We start from the raw sequence: 14,721 nt of genomic DNA on the forward strand, positions 1-14,721 counted from the left end.
AAAATCCTCATCACTGAATTCCCCACCAACATCTTGGGGATTACCATTGACCGAAAACCTGACTTGGCCAACCACATGAATTCTGTGACTCGGGGAGCAGGTTATCAGCTCGAACCAACTGACAACCCCCCCACTTCCCCCCACCCCACCCCAATCCTGCAAGGCACAAGTCGGGAATGTGTTGGAATACCCTCCTGGATGAGTGCAGCTCCAACAACATTCAAAGCTGACACTAGATTGCTAAATAAACACCGCGTCCAACACATTAAACATTCATTCATTCCACCACTGACATAGTGGCAGCAGTTTGCACCACCCACAAGATGCACTGCAATGACTTGTCAAAGTTCCTTGGACAGCCCCTTCCAAACCCGTAACGCCTACCACCCAGGGGCCATGGGCGGCTGATATCTGGGAACACCACCACCTGGAAGTTCCCCTCCAAGCCACACGTCATCCTGACTTGGGAATATATCACAGTGTGCTTCACTGTGGCTGGGTCAAAAAACTGAAGCACCCCCCCCCCCCCCCAACCCAACAACACCGTGAGTGGGCCCCGCATCACGTGGACCATAGTCATTCCGAGAGACCATTCATCCGAGGGCAATTCCAGGCAGGCTACAAATTCCGGGCAAAATGAATAAAAATGTGATGGGTTCACCAAGGAGAAAGTGCTTTCTCAACCTTCTGTCATCTAGTCATTTCAGGGGGGAAAGGAATCAGTCACACAGGCCACAGTTTATGTCTCAGTGGATGGGTTTTGAATGAGTTAAACTCTTGCCTTATAGTCAGAATCAGAATTTGTGGGCTTTTCACAATAACTTAATTGCAGTGTTAATATAAGCCTACTTGTGACCACAATAATGATGATTATTATCATTCGAATATAAAACGCAGGCCAGGCAAATTTAGAAACCATCCCTTTCAGCCCCCAATTTGGTCTGACTCGCGCTTTCTTGTTGGAAAGATAGAAGGGCGGATGCTGGAATCTGAAACAGAATTATTGCCATGCGGGAAGAAAGCTGGCATCAGACAAAGACAACTCGAAATGCAACAAAGGGACTGAACCAAGGCAGTACACACACCCTTCAAACTTCCCCTAGCCTGTGTGACTGTGTTTATACACCACCTCCAACCAGGAGACGGCGCCAGCAACAGTATCCCAGCTCCCTAACATTGACTTTCAATTTCTTGGAAATCATCGCCATGCAGTTTACAGGAACCGCCAGATGTTTGAAACACGACCCTAGCCGCCAATGCAGATTGGAGACCCCCCCCCCCCCCCCCCCCCCACACACACACACACACACCTTATTAAAACATTAACTTGTGCTCCGCATTTTGCCCCACAATTATTTACTTTTTGCACCGGCCAAGATAAAACTGCTAAAGACAGATTGGGTCAGCGAGGTGAATTCGCTGCAGCATCTGTGTGTGTGCTGTGCGGGGTTAGATGCAGGCGCTCTCCTGGCTGAAGCGATATTATTTACAATCACTGTAACTATTCAATTGTATTGAAGCAGGTTTGCCACAATTGTTACAAATGATACCTCGGATGCTGAACTCTGTGCGCCTGTCTTTCCCACCGTGATGTTGCTATCTGTCTATCTCTCTCACTCTCTCTATCCCTCCTGTTTAAGGGGAGCTGGACATGTTCACTGCTACTTTCTAATGTGCTGGACATGGCAAACCCCCTCCAAACCCAATAAAGGCGCTGATAACGCTGCCTGCCCTCCAGCGAACAGCAAACTCCAGCCAATAAAGTTGTTTCATTTACATTTCGGGGTTTGTTTGTTTTGTCTCCACAAACTTCAGTAAAGTGCAGTCAGCAGAGTCAGGGTGCTGTAGGTGCCCAGGGCACTGCCGCTCCCACCCAGAGTCAGGGTGCTGTAGGTGCCCAGCACACTGTTTGCCGCTCCCACCCAGAGTCAGGGTGCTGTAGGTGCCCAGGGCACTGCCGCTCCCACCCAGAGTCAGGGTGCTGTAGGTGCCCAGGGCACTGCCGCTCCCACCCAGAGTCAGGGTGCTGTAGGTGCCCAGGACACTGCCGCTCCCACCCACAGTCAGGGTGCTGTAGGTGCCCAGGGCACTGCCGCTCCCACCCAGAGTCAGGGTGCTGTAGGTGCCCAGCACACTGTTTGCCGCTCCCACCCAGAGTCAGGGTGCTGTAGGTGCCCAGGACACTGTTTGCCGCTCCCACCCAGAGTCAGGGTGCTGTAGGTGCCCAGGGCACTGCCGCTCCCACCCAGAGTCAGGGTGCTGTAGGTGCCCAGGACACTGTTTGCCGCTCCCATCCAGGGCTCTCCTCTCCTCACCCGCCCTTTCACAGATTCAACAAGACAAAAAACATCGACGGCAACACAGCCGCCTGTCCACTCACCTCCTGTGCGGGTTCAGAACCACCTCAAAGCCCACATTGTAGCGAAGAGCAAAGCCCAGGATGGCTGGGAGATTTGGACAGCACACACACTGTGACTGGGGAGGTGCGCATTACACACACACACACACACACACTGTGACTGGGGAGGTGCGCATTACACACACACTGTGACTGGGGAGGTGCGCATTACACACACACACACACACACACTGACTGGGGAGGTGCACATTACACACACACACACACTGTGACTGGGGAGCTGCACTTTCCACGTACCCAAGAAGCAAGGATCTCACCGCTGCTCCCGCTGAGGTTTTTTTCATCACCTTTGGCAGCAAAGCCACAAGGAACAGGAAATATGGGAAAACCCCTACAAGCTGCCTCTGCGCTCCCTCTCTCTGCGCTTTCTCTCCTCCTGCGCTCTCACTCTGCTCTCCCTGCACAGACTCTGCTCTCTCTCTGCACACACTCTGTTCTCTCTCTCTGCACTCTCTCTGCACACACTCTGCTCTCTCTCTCTGCACTCTCTCTCGGCACACACTCTGCTCTCTCTGCACACACTCTGCTCTCTCTCTCTCTGCACTCTCCCTGCACAGACTCTGCTCTCTCTCGGCACACACTCTGCTCTCTCTCTGCACTCGCTCTGCTCTCTCTCTCTGCTCTATCTCTGCACACACTCTGCTCTCTCTCTGCACTCACTCTGCTCTCTCTCTGCTCTCTGCGCTCTCTCTCTCTGCACACTCTGCACTCTCTCTGCACTCTCTGCTCTCTCTCTCTGCTCTCTCTCTGCACACACTCTGCGCTCTCTCTCTGCACACTCTGCACTCTGCGCTTTCTCTGCTCTCACTGCTCTCTCTCTCTGCACACACTCTGCTCTCTCTGCACACTCTGCTCTCTCTCTCTGCACTCTCTCTGCACACACTCGGCTCACCCTCTGCACTCTCTCTGCTCTCTCTCTGCACTCTCTGCTCTCTCTCACTCTGCTCTCTCTGCACACACTCTGCTCTCTCTTTCTGCACACACTCTGCCCTCTCTCTGCACACACTCTGCTCTCTCTCTGCACACACTGTGCGCTCTCTCTCTGCACACACTCTGCTGTCTCTCTGTGTTCTCTCTCTGCACATACTCTACTCTCTCTGCACTCTATTTCGGCACACACTCTGCACTCTCTCTGCTCTCTCTGCGCTCTCTCTCTACACACACTCTGCTCTCTCTCTGCACACACACTGCTCTCTCTGTGTTCCCTCTCTGCTCTCACTCTGCTCTCTCTCTGCACACTCTGCTCTCTCTGCACACTCTGCACTCTCTGCACACACTCTGCTCTCTCTGCGCTCATCTCTGCACACACTTTGCTCTCTATCTGCACTCTCTCTGCGCTCTCTCTCTGCACACACTCTGCGCTTTCTCTCTGCACACACTCTGCTCTCTCTCTCTGCTCTCTCTGCACACACTGCTCTTTCTCTGCACTCTCTCTGCTCTCTCTCTCTCTGCTCTCTCTGCGCTCTCTCTGCACACACTCTGCTCTCTCTCTCTGCACACACTTTGATCTCTATCTGCACTCGCTCTGCGCTCTCTATCTGCACACACTCTGCTCTCTTTCTGCACAAACTCTGCTCTCTCTCTCTGCACAAACTCTGCCCTCTCTCTGCGCTCTCTCTGCTCTCTCTCTGCACACTCTCTGCTCTCTCTCACTCTGCTCTCTCTGCACACACTCTGCTCTCTCTCTGCCACACCCTGCTCTCTCTGCACACACTCTGCACTCTCTCTCTGCACACACTCTGCTCTATCTGCGCTCTCTGCACACACTCTGCTCTCTCTCTGCACACTCTTTGCTGTCTATCTGCACTCTCTCTGCGCTCTCTCTGTGCACACACTCTGCTCTCTCTCTCCTCCTGCCCTCTCTCATGCCACACACTCTGCTCTCTCTTGCTCTCTCTCTGCACAGCTCGCTCTCTCTCTGCTCTCCTCTGTGCTCTCATCTCTGCCCACACGTCTGCTCTCTTCTCATTGATCTCTCCTCTGCACACACTCTCCTCTACTCTCTGCTCTCTCTCTGCCACCACTCTGCTGCTCTCTCTGCGTATCTCTCGTGCTCTCTCTCGCACACCACTCTGCTCTCTCTGCACACCTTTCCGCTCTCTCTGGCACACACTCTGCGCTCTCTACTGCCCACACTCTCGGCTCTCTCTGTGCATCTCTCTCCGCACAGACGCTGTCCTCTCTCTGCACACACTCTGCTTTCTCTCTGCACACTCTGCTCTCTCTCTCTGCACACACTTTGATCTCTCTCTGCTCTCTCTGCGCTCTCTCTCTGCAAACACTTTGCTCTCTCTGCGCTCTCTCTGCACTCTCTCTGCTCTCTTTCTGCACACACTCTGCTCTCTTTCTGCTCTCTCTGCACACACTGTGCTCTCTCTCTCTCGGCGCTCTCTCTGCGCTCTCTCTCTGCTCTCTCTCTGCACACACTCTGCGCTCTCTCTCTCTGCATACACTCTGCTCTCTCTCTGCTCTCTCAATGCACACTCTGCTCTCTCTCTGCTCTCTCTGCGCTCTCTCTCTGCACACACTCTGCTCTCTCTGCACACACTCTGCTCTCTCTGTGCGCTCTCTCTACGCACACACTGCCCTCTCTCTGCACATACTCTGCTCTCTCTCTGCACACACTCTGCGCTCTCTATCTGCACACACTCTGCTCTCTCTGTGCGCTCTCTTTCCGCGCACACTCTGCTCTCTCTCTGCTCTCTCTCTGCACACACTCTGCTCTCTCTGCACACTCTCTGCTCTCTCTGCACACACTTTGATCTCTATCTGCACTCTCTCTGCTCTCTCTCTCTGCACACACTCTGCCCTCTCTCTACACACACTCTGCGCTCTCTCTCTGCATACACTGCTCTCTCTGCGCTCTCTCTCTGCACACACTCTGCACACACTCTGCTCTCTCTCTCTGCACACTCTCTGCTCTCTCTCTCTGCTCTCTCTGCACACACTCTGCGCTCTCTCTGCACACACTCTGCTCTCTCTCTGCACTCTCTCTCTCTCTCTGCACACACTCTGCGCTCTCTCTCTGCACTCGCTCTGTTCTCCCTCTGCTCTCTGCTCTCTCTCTGCTCTCTATCTGCACACACTGCTCTTTCTCTGCTCCCTCTCTGCTCTCTCGCTGCACACACTTCTGATCCCTCTCTGCTCTCTCTCTGCGCACACTGTGCGCTCTCTCTGCACACACTCTGCTCTCTCTCTGCTCTCTCTCTGCGCTCTCTCTGCACACACTCTGCTCTCTGTCTGCTCTCTCTGTGCTCTCTCTGCACACACTCTGCTCTCTCTCTGCACACACTGCTCTCTCTCTGCTCCCTCACTGCTCTCTCTCTGCTCTCTCTCAGTGCACACTCTGCTCATCTTTGCTCTCTCTGCTCTCTCTCTGCACACACTCTGCTCTATCTCTGCTCTCTCTCTACACACACTCTGCGCTCTCTCTGCACACATTTTGATCTGTATCTGCACTCTCTCTGCGCTCTCTCTCTGCACACACTCTGCTCTCTCTCTGCACACACTCTGTGCTCTCTCTCTGCAAACACTCTGCTCTCTCTCTGCGCTCTCTCTGCCCTCTCTCTGCTCTCTCTCTGCTCTCTCTCTGCACACACTTTGCTCTCTCTCTGCACACACTTTGATCTCCATCTGCACCCTCTCTGCGCTCTCTATCTGCACACACTCTGCTCTCTCTCTGCGCTCTCTCTGCACACTCTCTGCTCTCTCTCATGCTGTTCTCTCTGCACACACTCTGCTCTCTCTCTGCACACACTCTGCTCTCTCTGCGCTCTTTCTGCACACACTCTGCTCTCTCTCTGCACACGCTCTGCTGTCTCTGTGCTCTCTCTCTGCTCTCACTCTGCTCTCTCTCTGCTCTCTTTCTGCACACACTCTGCTCTCTGTCTGCTCTCTCTGCGCTCTCTATCTGTACTCTCTCTGCGCTCTCTCTCTGCACACACTCTGCTCTCTCTCTGCACACACTCTGCGCTCTCTCTCTGCACACACTCTGCTCTCTCTGCGCTCTCTCTCTGCACACACTCTGTGCTCTCTCTGCACACTCTCTGCACTCGCTCTGCTCTCTCTCTGCTCTCTCTGCGCTCTCTGTCTGCACACACTGTGCTTTCTCTGTGGTCTCTCTCTGCGCTCTCTCTCCGCACACACTCTGCTCTCTCTGCACACACTCTGCGCTCTCTCTCTGCACACACTCTGCTCTCTCTCTGCTCTCTCTCTGCACACACTCTGCTCTCTCTGCTCTCTCTCTGCACACTCTGCTCTCTCTCTCTGCGCTCTCTCTGCGCTCTCTCTCTGCACTCTCTGCACACACTCTGCGCTCTCTCTCTCTGCACACATTGTGCTCTCTCTCTCTGCACACACTGTGCTCTCTCTCTCTCGGCGCTCTCTCTGCGCTCTCTCTCTGCTCTCTCTCTGCACACACTCTGCGCTCTCTCTCTCTGCATACACTCTGCTCTCTCTCTCTGCGCTCTCTCTGCACTCTCTCTCTGCTCTCTCTGCACACACTCTGCGCTCTCTCTCTCTGCACACACTCTGCTCTCTCTCTCTCTGTGCTCTCTCTGCGCTCTCTCTCTGCTCTCTCTCTGCACACACTGTGCTCTCTCTCTCTGCACTCTCTCTGCGCTCTCTCTCTGTGCTCTCTCTGCGCTCTCTCTCTGCGCTCTCTCTCCGCACACACTCGCCTTCAGGTTAAGACACTTTCACTTTGCATAGAGAGAATGAGACCCCCCTCCCCCCCCCCCCCCTCAAGGGGAGACAACTTCTCAGCACCCACCCTGCCAAGCTTCCTGAGAATCCTATATGGCTCAGTAAGGTTGGGCGCGATTCTCCGCAAATGCGGCGAGTCGTAAAGGCTGCCGTGAAACTGCCCGTGTTTCACGGCAGCCTCCGCGCCCCCTCCCGGGACCCGATTCTCCCCCCTCCCCGGGTGGGGCTAGCAGCGGGGCCCCGTGAATCACAGCATCGCGGTCTTAGCGACCGTCACTAAGTCCGCGCGCCAAGCATCACACCGGCTGACGCGCACGATGATGTCAGCCACGCATGCGCGGATTGGACGGCTCCAACCCGCGCATGTGCGGGGCCGTCATCTCCCTCGGCCGCCCCGCGGACAGATCCTGCGGTAGTAAGGGGAAATTTACCATGGCCAATCCACCTCATTTACACATCTTTGGACTGTGGGAGGAAACCAGAGCAACTGGAGGAAATCCACGCAGACACGGGGAGAACGTGCAGACTCCACAAAGACAGTGACCCAAGGTCCCTGGCACTATGAGGCAGCAGTGCTAACCACCGCCACACCGCGCCGCCCCAATCAAAAAAAACATTCAAACATTTCACATTTTTTGCTTAATCCCACAATCGAATCTTTATTTTGTTTCCTGAAAAATCACTTAAATGTAAATTTACATAGCCTGATTTTACTTCCTCCTTTGATGTCTGCATGTGTTCGTGAGTTTAATCACTGCTGCCTTTCCTGCTCACAGATGCCACAGGTCCCCTGTAGAGGGTGTTGAATACAACCAGATATCAGAACAGAGGAAGGCTCCTCAGACAAGCCTGCTAAACGTCTTTGGAAATCCATGAAAGAGCTGAATGGCAAAAGCCTTCCCGTTGCTCCTCACAGCAAAATCCAGACCAATGCGAGATCGAGGGAGAAAATATTAGATCTGTGCAAAAGAAGAATGAACCTGCATTGGCTGCAACGTCCGCTCCCACAGGTTTTATCAAACCAAAAAGCAGAACAGTTTTTTTTTCAAAAAGGAACTGGAGGAGAGTTTGAATGTTTCATTAGTTGTCAGCTGCAACTTAGTTGATAGCACTCTCACTTCAGAGCTTGACTTGTGGTTTCAAGTCTCACCGCTGACTTAGTGCAAAATCTCGGCTGTTACCCCAGTGCAGAATTGAGGGACTGTTGCACTGCAAGAGGGGCGGTCTTTCGAATGAAGGGTTAAAACAAACCAAAGCCTGCTCGGGTGGATGAAAACTGTTGGCACAATTTCAAAGAGCAGGGGTACTTTTACCCCCTTGCTCCGGCTGATATTAATTATTGAGGCAACATTCAGGCTGTCTGAGGCTCATCAGCTAGCATAGAATTTACAGTGCAGAAGGAGGCCATTCGGCCCATCGACTCTGCACCGGCTCTTGGAAAGAGCACCCTACCCAAGGTCAACACCTCCACCCTATCCCCATAACCCAGTAACCCCACCCAACACGAAGGGCAATTATGGACACTAAGGGCAATTTATCATGGCCAATCCACCTAACCTGCACATCTTTGGACTGTGGGAGGAAACCGGAGCACCCGGAGGAAACCCACGCAGACAGTGACCCAAGCCGGAATCAAACCTGGGACCCTGCAGCTGTGAAGCAATTGTGCTAACCACAATGCTACCGTGCTGCCCCAGTTGTGGTTTTCGAACTTACAAACTAATTTGAATCCAGTAACCTTTGCCGCCTACAACAAAACCAAGTACATTTTGGATGTATCGCATGTCGGGACGTCCTGAGGTTGTGAATGTTGCGACAGAAATGCAAGTCTTTTCTTTTATTTGATCTGTTCTCCTTGTGGGCCAGTCCATGATAAGCTAAGGAATGTGACTTTTGGATCCGGAGAGAATACGTTGATGGTTGGCAACGTAGTCGTACGAGATAAGAGCATTGTGAGTCAATTCAGAGACTGATTATGTAAAAGTGTATCATGTGTGCGCATGCGATGGTTCATAAAAAAAGAGAATAAACAGATTTGTTTTAAACTCATGAAAGTCTGCTGCTGAATTATTTAATTGGAATACGCACTCCAAGGGTACGAAAAGGCATACGTCTTCATACAGAACATACCGATTATGGGCAGTAAGAGAGCACATATTCTGCCCATGACGCTTGTCACAAAGAAGACGGTAGTGGTGGTTGGAGGCTAAACATCTTAACCCCAGAATTTACTTGGGGGGGGCATCCTAGGCCCAACCATCTTAACATTATTCAATTCTATTTGCAAAACTGCATAACAAATCAGTTCATGCCCACATTCAACAAGGTCTGTACAATATTCGGGCCTGGACTGATAGGTGGCAAATAACATTCAGGCTACAACAAAGTGTCAGCTAATGGCCATCTCCAAGAAGAGAAAATCTAACCACCTCTCTTACCATCACTGAGTCCTCCACCATTGACATCATGGGTGCCACTACTGATCAGGAACTGATAAATACTGTGGCTACTGGAGTAGGTCAGACGCTCAAAATTCTCAGAGAGTAACTAACCTCCTGACTCCCCAAAGCCTGTCGACTATCTATAAGGTACAAGTCTGGAGTGTGATGGAATACTGTCCACTTGCCTGGATGAGTACAGCCCCAAAAACACTTCCAATAGGGGTGTTATTCGGTAAGCCAGCCAGGACATGCATATTTGCCAGCACTCTGCCAGCGCAAATTGACAGCAATTCCTGGCCCAGCAGGTGTTGCAACTGCTGGGGCTGTGGTTAGCACGAAAGAGCCTGCCAGCTGGGATTGTTTTTAACATATACTCACTGCAGCAACGAAGGTGACTCATAAAAAACCTGTGCACCCCCGCCCCCCCCCCTTCCCCGACTAAGTTCAGTAGTCCGAGGCGGACCCACATGGGCTCGATGCCAGTGAGGAACACCCTCTTCCCCAGGGTGGGCCGCAGACTCAAGCCTGCCCTCCTGAGCAGCTCCTGGGAGGTGGTGGCAGAGGCAGACAGCGCTGCCAGTCTCACCAGGATTAAGACAAATGGGGGTCACTGGTGAGGCCTGTACCCTGAGAGACGCAGAGAACCAGGGAGGGTTCCAAAGGCTTATGGTGCAGGTTGGGGTGAGCTCTGCTGATCCCCTGCTTCCTCTGCAATGGGGCAGCACCTCTGAGGAGTGCCAACACCTGGTGGGCCCTGGATTGAGCTGGGCCACTGGGCCAGAGTCTGGTCCGGGATCCTAACAAATGTTGGGATCTGGTCCGGGGTCCTAACAATTGTTGGGATCTGGTCCGGGGTCCTAACAAATGTTGGGATCTGGTCCGGAGTCCTAACAATTGTTGGGATCTGGTCCGGAGTCCTAACAATTGTTGGGATCTGGTCCGGGGTCCTAACAATTGTTGGGATCTGGTCCGGGGTCCTAAGAATTGTTGGGATCTGGTCTAGGATGTTAACATTTCTTCGAGCAGTATTTTCTAGAGCCAATCAGGGAGCAGGCTACCTTGAGCTGGTAATGTGCAATGAACCCGATTAATGAATAACCTCATGGTAAAGGAGCCATTAGGTGACAGCGATCACAACTTCATGTTCAACTTGAAACGGTTGTTCACCAGAGGTCCTGGAGCTCACACCAGCACTGCTGGCAGCTGCAAAATGGAGGACTCTCTCTCTCGCGCCCAGAGTATGTGATGTCAGTCCACGGGGTGCATGACCTGCTCTCTGTCTCTGCTTCTAGAGAGAAGACTCCACCCATTTTGAAAAATAATCTTCTCCTGGGTCAGTGCGCTGATAACAGGAGGAGGCGGTCTGCCTCGCTGGGCTCCAGGCCTGTGCACTGCTGAGGGGACACACATGCGCGCGATGGTTGGCATTCTGAAAGCTGGTCACGGCCATTGGGCACTTCTTCCCGTGATTGGGAATGCCGTGACAGATGGCCCCATGACCTTCCCGATACCAGCCCGCGGGCCGCGAGCCTGATTTTGAAAATGACTGGTCTACACAATTCCTAGCCCCTCGGTGAACTTTTCCTTTTGCAAAAATATATTTTATCCATAAAATATCTGAACGAACATTACAAATATTTCAAAATGGTCATCACAGAAAGTGCAATAGTGAACACCAAGACGTAGCTTGGCTGCTGGTGAGAAAGGCCCTTCCCATCAAATCCTTCCTACACGCCTGGAGACTCAGCACCTTGCTCTTGAGGTGGCTGCAGTGGGGAAGAGGCTGTTGTCCACCTCCTTGCAAAATATGCCTTTGCAAAGAAGGTCTGGAGTTTTTGTCGAGGTTCAACCCGAGTAGCTCGGTGACGCAGGACTCTACCAGCTACTCCCAGGGACGCACTCCGAGACAAACATCATCTGCTGCTGGAGGATCATCAACTCGCTGAAAGACACTGTTTGATCTGCCCGAAATGTGTTGGGCTTCCCGCACAAGGAGTTGTCCATGATCGAGTGTTGCAGACTGGTACGTTCCAAAGACCAGAACTGCGTGTTGAGAGACGCACTAAAGCTTGGGGCAGCCCCCACAGAGGTCAATGGGGGAAGGTCGCGATCTAAGACTTTGCATCACAGCACACTGAGGGAGCTGGGTTTGTACAGACCCCCTTCGGGCTCTATGACTCACACTGAATGCATACAGTGGATATTACACGTATCACAGTTACATTGAAACACCTCAGAGTGTAACTTGACCTATGTAGACAACTTAAACACCATTGCATTTTCTGTAATGAGCATTTTGAAATGTCTGCCATGGTCCTTTGATTGTATTGAAGCACCTTAGAATGCAACATGATCCATGACTAGTGTCCAAACCCTAAATAACGGTAACTACGAGGGTGTGAAGGTAGAGTTGGCTACAGTGAACTGGGAAGCTAGATTAAAAGATAGGATAGCAGAGATGCAGTAGCCACAGCCAGATCAGCCATGATTATATCGAATATTGGTGCAGGCTTATAGATTCATAGAATTTACAATGCAGAAGGAGGCCATTCAGCCCATCAAGTCTGCACCGGCTCTGGGAAAGAGCACCCTACCCAAGGTCAACACCTCCACCCTATCCCCATAACCCAGTAACCCCACCCAACACTAAGGGCAATTTTGGACACTAAGGGCAATTTATCATGGCCAATCCACCTAACCTGCACATCTTTGGACTGTGGAAGGAAACCGGAGCACCCGGAGCAAACCCATGCACACACGGGGAGGATGTGCAGACTCCGCACAGACAGTGACCCAAGCCGGAATCGAACCTGGGACCCTGGAGCTGTGAAGCAATTGTGCTATCCACAATGCTACCGTGCTGCCCCACGGTGGCTAAATGGCCAACCCCTGCCCTAAATCCTATATTACTATTTATATTTGAGAACAATTTCAGATATGAATTAACTAGATGGTAGGAAGAGAAAATAAAGTTTAAATGACTGAGTAAGGCCCATTGTGGGGGCCCTGGCCTTCCAACAAGCAGTATGACTTAGTGCCAATTTCTGGCCTTATCGGAATGGAAACAATGTCCTTCGAATATCTCGATTGAGCCTGTCTCCACCACACTTCCAGACAGAGCATTCCAGACCTGGACCACCAATCGTAAGAAAATGTTTTTTTCTCACATCGCATTTACTTCCATCGGTGCTATTTTGTGTTACGTTAGCACATTTAACGTAATGTAACACCCCAAGGTGTTGCTTCACTGGGGCATTAGAAAACAATGTATTAGACCAAATCACAGAGGGCAATAATTAGGTCAGATAACCAAATGCTTGTTTAAGGAAGTACGTTTCAAGGTGTGCCTTACGGGAGGAAAGAGAGGTAGAGAGGTAGAGAGGGATTTCCAGAGCTGGAGGCCGAGATAACTGAAGAGATGGCCACCAACAGTGGAATGATACTTTATTGGAAATAAATCTAGAGTACCCAATTTTTTTTTTCCAATTAAGGGGCAATTTAGCATGGCCATTCTGCCTAACCTGCACATCTTTGGGTTGTGGGGGGTGAACCCACGCAGACACGTGGAGAATGTGCAAACTCCACACGGACAGTGACCAGGGCCTGGGATCAAATCTGGGTCCTCGGCGCTGTGTGGCAACAGTGCTAACCACTGTGCCACCGTGCTGCCCTACAGTGGAACGCTCTAATCGAGATTGTGCATGAGACCCGGATTAGAGGAGAGACGTTATTTCAGATTCTTAGATCCAGAGCTGGTCCCACTGTTAACTTCCATTCACCTGCTCTTGCTGCCAAATGCTTAAATGTCAATTTATTGAAATTGTGTCCTTGGCCATTCTGGGAGGAAACCTGGTTACCTCGTTGGTTGGGGGGGGGGGGGGGGGGGGGGGGGGACCAGAAAACAAGATCTTGCCAGTGAGATTCCCGCTTTCTGAATCTTGCGATATCTTGCGCCCATGTCGCAATTTGCCCTCATGGCAAACTTGTGACAATAAAAGATTATCATTTTTATTATTAATGGTGCACAGTTCATGTCAGAAAGGTTTGAAATGATCTCAGTAAGAACGGAGTCAATAATACCACCGTATCACCCAGCATCCAATGTTGCTGCAACAGGAGCTGTACCGATTGCGAAGCGGTCTTTGTAGAAATATTGGCTCAGTGACAAGCTTTTCGACACAATCTAGACAAATTTTCAGTTCTCTTACAGAACAACCCCACAGGATACAGCAGATCAGAGGCTAGGAAGGTTGCGGCGAGTGACTCATCTCCTGACTCCCCAAAGCCTGTCCACCATCTACAAGGCACAAGTCAGGAGTGTGATGGAATACTCTCCACTTGATGGGAGCAGTTACATAAATTAAACTTGACCCAGTTAATTGAACAAATGAGGGAGGACTTTTGGAGATGGGACATGCTCCCGCTGTCACTGGCGGGGAGGGTACAGACTGTAAAAATGACGGTCCTCCCAAGATTTCTGTTTGTTTTCCAGTGCCTCACGATTTTTATACCAAAGGACTTTTTTAAGCGGGTGAATAGGGTAACCCCTGGTTTTGTGTGGGCGGGTAAAACCCTGCAAGTAAAGAAAGTGCTGTTGGAGCGGAGCCAAGCGGGGGGTGTGCTGGCACTGCCGAACTTTAGGAATTATTACTGGGCGGCAAATATAGCCATAGGCGGCCTCATGGCAGGGCACAAGTTTGGGGGCATTGGTAATGGCTCCTCTGCTGTTCTCGCCGGCCCGGTATTGATGGGAGCTTTCCATGTTTAGAGGATATGGAGGAGGAGTTCGAATTGCCGGGAGGGAATGGGTTTCGATATCTGCAGGGTAGGGATTTTGTGCGAAGGCAGGTTTCGATCTTTCTGCTTCTACCGCCACAGGGGATACAGGACAAGGTAGTTTCTAAAATGGGGGGTGGGGGAGGGTAATGTTTTGGAAATCTATAAAGAACTTATGGAGTGGGAGGAAACCCAGATAGGGGAGGTAAAGCGCAAGTGGGAAGATGAGCTGGGAGGGGAGGTAGAGGCGGGTCTGTGGGCGGTCTGTGAGCAGAGTCAGCACATCATCATCATGTGCCAGGCTCAGCCTGATACAATTCAAGGTGGTTCACCGGGCTCACATGACGGTGGCCCGGATGAGCAAGTTCTTTGGGGTGGAGG

At 51.7% G+C, this 14,721-nt stretch overlaps 1 protein-coding gene across 2 annotated transcripts in view; it reads right to left on the reverse strand.

The window, feature by feature from the left end:
* Positions 1–14,721, reverse strand: part of ciita (class II, major histocompatibility complex, transactivator) — a 132,791-nt gene that overhangs the window by 85,685 nt on the left and 32,385 nt on the right. The window contains exon 1 of one of the 2 annotated variants that reach the window (XM_038820764.1): positions 2,381–2,519. The exons of the other annotated variant lie outside the window; for it this stretch is intronic. The gene's annotated coding sequence lies outside the window, so the exon portion shown is untranslated. Of the gene's footprint in view, positions 1–2,380; positions 2,520–14,721 lie in introns of those variants that run through there. 2 annotated transcript variants of the gene reach the window in all.

Source organism: Scyliorhinus canicula, chromosome 15, assembly GCF_902713615.1.
Source record: "Scyliorhinus canicula chromosome 15, sScyCan1.1, whole genome shotgun sequence".
NCBI classification, from domain to species: Eukaryota; Metazoa; Chordata; class Chondrichthyes; order Carcharhiniformes; family Scyliorhinidae; genus Scyliorhinus; species Scyliorhinus canicula.